At 36.1% G+C, this 6,000-nt stretch overlaps 1 non-coding gene across 1 annotated transcript; it reads right to left on the bottom strand.

Moving 5' to 3' along the window:
- Positions 1-5,295: 5,295 nt before the first annotated feature.
- LOC141687775 (small nucleolar RNA R71) lies at positions 5,296-5,402 on the bottom strand. Its single transcript, XR_012561258.1, has one exon. It is a non-coding gene; the product is annotated as a small nucleolar RNA R71 (small nucleolar RNA).
- Between the last annotated feature and the right edge of the window lie 598 nt (positions 5,403-6,000).

Raw genomic sequence — 6,000 nt, forward strand, 5'->3', positions numbered from 1 at the left:
TTTTTGCAACATCTTCAGAGACATGTTTGTCGGCAGAAGGCCGGCGTGTGTATCATTTCTGACCATGCAGTCAATATTATCTCTGCACTAAGAGACCCTCAAAATGAATTTGTTGAGCCATTAGGAATCCATAGGTTCTGTCTACTCCATCTCAAAAGCAACTTTTGCAATCATCACTTCGGTGGTTAACTAAAAAAATTTATGTGGAAAGCTGGAACAACCACGCAAGTCTCGAAGCACGACGCATATATGGCAAGCATCGGTGAAATTTCCCCTTTCCCTGGACTATCTTTCCAGAATACTCGTGGAGAGATGGACACTTTCCCACGATATTGGTGTTTGCTATGGTCAAACAACCACAAACAGGATTGAGGGTTTTAACGACAACATAAGAATGGCTCATTTCCTTCCGATAACAACGATAATGGATTACCCCTTCTAAAAGAAGGTCATAATTGTTGACACACATCAAAATATAGTGGATGACGGGGTGCAACAGGGGCAACATTTATGTACACGGTCAACCATTATGTTTAGAAAAAATTCAAAGGAAGGCACGAGACATACAGTTATTACCTTTCACCATCTACGAGGGATATTAAAAATATATATACATATCAGTACACAACTACTAAGGGAAGGGTGAAGGGAGGTAAAACCCATATTATCAACTTGCATGACCGTACGTGTATGTATGGAAAATGGGTGACCAATCATATGTTGTGCTCTCATGCAATAACATGGTGTATAAAACATGAATTAAGTTGGGAGCATTTCATTGAAGATTTCCATAAGAATCAAACAATGGAGAACTTGTACCGCCCAATGATTTATCCCCTACAACCAACTGAATACTGGAACTACGAATTACCCGTACCTTGGAAAGGCTATAGAAAGTTAGTGCCAGATGAGTCCTTTAAAATCCTTAAGAAAAAATGCGGAGATAAGGGCCAATCAGTGCGGATCCAAATGGAGATTGATGGTCCATGACCGGGGAAGAATGTAGTGTATGCAACTAAGAAGGTCACACCAAGCGTAGTAAGAAATTCCCAATATGCACACACTGAACAATGTGATCTTGTTGTTGGTCATTTGTGTTAGGTAATGAATACAACACAGAGGGGGAGGGGGGTGAATGTGTTTTGGATAATTTTTAAGCTTTTTGAAATATTATGGATGGTGAACTAAATAATCTAACTTGTAGAGATAATATGTTTTAACAAGATTAATAAAACATGCACATGAACACACTATCTTTCAAAAATCACTTAATTTTATATTAAAATCAAGTATGTCTTGCTACAAATTGTTGGATTCTTTGTTGATAAAGAACTCAGCTTCTCTCTTGAGAGTTATAAGATTTTCTAGATCTATTTTGTTGCAACTAAAACAAAGCACCCAGTGTTTAATTTATAGAACAGTAAACATAGGTTTTACATAGCATGCAATAGCATGTACTAAACCCTACTTTAAGTTAACTAAAACTTTCCATTTCTGGCTTAGTGTATCTTTGCAAATCGTGCATGTCTGTGACTTTACTTTGTCAGTTAATCTTGGCCTTTGATCTTTTACTCTTCAAGTTGCTTTTTGTAGACTTTTCAAATCAGTGATTGATTTGTTTGTTGATTGATAATCTTGGATGTTTAACTGGTTTGCATTCTGTACTTGAGTTTCACATCGAGATCTCCGGTTTGATATATAGAGAAATCGACATCTCGATAAGTATAATGGCTTATCGAGATCTCTTATTACTGTTATTCCTAGTGAACTAACAATGAGATTTACAGAAGGGGGGTTGAATGTAAATCTCAAAACTTTTTCAAGTTTTGAGCAGTTTCAAAGGCTGTGTGTTTAAGATAAACAAGTGTGTGAATTGCTTTAAGCTAATACAGACAGATATATATTCAAGCACAAAAGTACAGAACACAACAAACCTTAAAAACTTTTCTGGTGGATTTGTTGTTCCACCAGAGATGGTATTTCAGAAAATCTGTGATTCAAGAAGATGATCACAGCTGCATCCTAGTACAAACTAGATAATTTTTCTCAAGATTTTTCTAAACAGCTCTGGAAAAATTCTATTCTAATTACTAGCTGCTACTTGGTTTATATAACACCAAGTTTACAAGTGAAGACAAAGATAAAAGTACAATAATAAAATAAGTTCTCCACTTGTTTCTTCTCCATTTTACTCTAGTGCATTGTTGACTATTGCCTCTTTATACTAGAGTAGAACGACTGCTTTTTCTGATGTTCCTGAAATAGGCTACCACATCTCAGTTGTCTCTGTCAACCCATGTGCCTCTGTTTGTAGGTACAACTACCACTTGTCAACTGCTATTTAACAGAACATCCGTTGAAGCCTTCATCCATTGATGGCTTTATCCGTTGATGTGTTAGCAGTTGAAGCTCTATCCGTTGATGCACTCATCCGTTGAAGGATGTTATCCGTTGAAGCTTTAGAGACATCCGTTGAAGCTTTGTTTCTCATCCGTTGAAGGTCTTTAAGTTATCCGTTGACACCATTTCATTTATACAAAATTTACAAGGCATGAAATACTTACAATTGGCCTTCCTATCTGCATATCCTTTAGTAGTCAACATGACTTATAATTTCCCTCAACATTTAAGAATTATATCTCAAATTCAGAGACTGAAATGTGCTACAACACTAGACTTATTTCTAAGTAAAGCTACACCATCAACGGATAGCCAAAGTGGTCTTATCCGTTGAGGCTACAAACACTAGATTTCTACTTAAGTGTTTTGTTAAACATATCATCAAACTAATGCACATATATTCCTAACAATTACTCTCTAGTTATTTTGGCTTATCGAAGTCTCTAAGTTCTCTATAAGAGAATTTGGCTTGTCGAGATCTCTTAATTCCTGCATTTGGAGAATACTTGTCGATATCTCTGATATCTCTATAGGCATATTGACTTATCGATATCTCTGAGATTTCTAGTGAGAATTTGACTTGTCGAGATCTCCAATCTTCACATCTTCAATTTGACTTGTCGATATCTCTGAATTCTCTATTGCATAAATGACTTGTCGATATCTCCAATCTTCATATCTTCATTTGACTTGTCGATATCTTTGAGACTTCTCTATAAGCTGATTTTGACTTATCGATGAGTCATTCTAGAGTTCTCGAATGACTTCTCTATAAGACTTAATCTATGACTTGTAAATTTCTTGACTTAGAATGTTTTTCCCAAAACAGATTTATTCAACTCCAAGCTTCTTCACATTGTCTCTGAGGCATGATCTTCATGATCTTCTTCCAGAGTTTATTCTTAGGCTTAAGACTGTTTACAGAAAAATACTCCAATCTAATCTATTTACACTTTTACAGACTTAAGTGATACAACACAAAATACAAACTTAGATTATCATACACTTACTTAGGGCTGTCAATTTGACTTAGTCTTGTTATTGTACAGGCATGTCTTGCACAACAATCTCCCCCAATTTTTGAGAAGGTTGCTTATCACAAATTCTTGCCTGGTAACAAGACTAACCCCAAGCTACAATGAAAAATTAAACTTTACATACGAATTGAAAAAAGTACAACATTTATACATAAAGGGTTTATTGAGTTTAACAGATACATTTATTAATCAAACTTCTCATCTCCTGTTTCTTTTCTAATGAGGTCCTTTAGCTTTACAAGAATTTCCATTTCCTCTATGATAGGTGTCCCTCTTATTTTTACTTGTGATTCTTTTCTTAAGATGTAATCTTGGATGCTTGTTTTCTTTGTTGTTTGAACTTAATACTCTTGTTAACGCACTTTGTTATTATTATTTAGTTATTTCAGACCTAGTTTATCTTAGTTATTTACCATGCTTTCATTGGAACCCATGGTGACGATGAGTTCGGTTATGAACTAATCGTTGTCATGGGGTTCTAATGGATTTACCTATGGATTTCTATAGTTAATTGTTTTGATACCTAAGTGTGTGGTGATTGTATGATATCCTAGTATTGATTGTGCGTATTCATCTTATGTGCATCGTGAACTTATAAGATAGTTTATTAAACTCTATTGAAGCGACATTGAATATAGAGATTTAGAACTTGCCATGCTAGCATAGGTTCTTGTATAATTGTTATGCATGATTCGTAGGTAATTTTAATCATCTTACTTGCCCTATATAATCACGATAGATAACTTGTTCATTAAACCTTTATGTTGTCAAATTCTATAGACATATAGGGTCTCAACATAATTGGTGTCCATTCAGCTTCTACCTCTTTTGTGGATGTCTGGTAATAGGGTATTCTTACAACGGAAGTTGGTGTTTACTAGTTTCATGTTATCTGATTAGTTGTCATCCCCATTACATGCTAAGGTTAAAAATAATGACTTTGAATGAAGTAATTAATGAAGTTATAATCCCATATTTGTCTCATATAGTTAATTCAATCACTTTTATTCTTAGTTAATTGCTTGTTAGTTTAATCTTAGTTATAAACATCTCAACTTGTTATTGTCTTAACATTGAGCGATAGCCATACCATTGTTGTATAGGTGCATAATCGGAAGTTAACTAAAAAGAGTCTTTGTGGGTACGAATCTGATTTATATCTTATACTACTTGTGAACACGTATATTTGTGTGTAATTTTAGCGCGTATTTTCTCCCTAAGAAGTTTTTTGGCGCCACTGTCAGGGACTCGGTGATAATTTAGTTTATTTGCTTGACATCAGTGGTCGTTAAATTTCACTAACTCGGATATTTTACTTACTTGTTTTGCTTGTTGGTGTTTCAGGTACTCTAAAGAGTGTGTATGCGAATGTGTTCTCCATCTCGAAAAGGAAACACTAGACGAAGTTGAAGTAGTTGAAGAAGTTTTTGAAGAAGTTGAGAAAGTTGAGGAAGAAGCTATTATTGCAATGGGAGAACTAGTAGCGAATCTGAAGGCTTTGATGGATTACTCCCAACCGAAGATCAATGACATTCAATCTAGCATTTTCAGACCAGCCATCGCGGCTAATACTTTTGAAATCAAATCAAGCACAATTCAGATAGTGCAGAATTCAGTCCAGTTTGGGGGTTCTCCAACGGAAGATCCCAACATGCACATTAGAGATCTCATCGAGATCTGTAACACTTTCAAATTCAACAATGTTTCTGAAGATGCGGTTAAGCTAATGCTTCTCCCATTCTCTCTGAGGGATAAAGCTAAGTGTTGGTTGCATTCTCTACCACGAGGCTCTATTACTACTTGGGAAGATCCTGCTCATAAGTTTCATACTAAATTTTTCCCTATGGCAAAGACATCTGCAATCATGAACGCTCTTACTCAATTTGCGCAGCAATCGGGAGAGTCTTTGTGTGAAGCTTGAGAGCGCTATAAGGAGATGCTTATGATGTATCCTCATCATGGGATGCCTGGCTGGATGATTATCAATTGCTTCTATAATAATTTGGGAGCACAGTCAAGACCCATGCTCGATGCAGCATCAGGTGGATGGGCTAAGAGCTACGATGAAGCTTATGAGTTGATTGAACTGATGGCTGCTAATGAATACCAGAACCCAACTCAGAGACTACCTCAAGGTAAGGTAGCAAGAATTCTAGAGGTGAATACAGCTATTGCTATAGCTGCTTAGCTTAAGGCTTTAACGATGAAGGTGGATTCTTTGGCTAATTATGGAGTTAATCAGATCACAAGTGTCTGTGAGCTTTGTGCTGGTGCACATGAGACGGAGCAATGTGTTATATCTAATGAATCAGCTCAGTTCGTGAGTAACTTTCAGAGGTCGCAGCAACCAGTTCCAGTCACTTATCATCCTAACAACCGCAATCATCCTAACTTCAGCTGGAGCAATAATCATAATGTAGTGCAACAGCCGTATCAACAGTATGCAGCAAAACAATTCAACCCTCCTGGTTTTCAACAACCGCAATATGCACTAAGACAACAACTCCAACTTCAACAACTACCGCATGGAAGTACAAGTCAATCTAATGAAAAATCTGAATTG

Source organism: Apium graveolens, chromosome 9 (genome assembly GCF_009905375.1).
Source record: "Apium graveolens cultivar Ventura chromosome 9, ASM990537v1, whole genome shotgun sequence".
NCBI lineage: Eukaryota > Viridiplantae > Streptophyta > Magnoliopsida > Apiales > Apiaceae > Apium > Apium graveolens.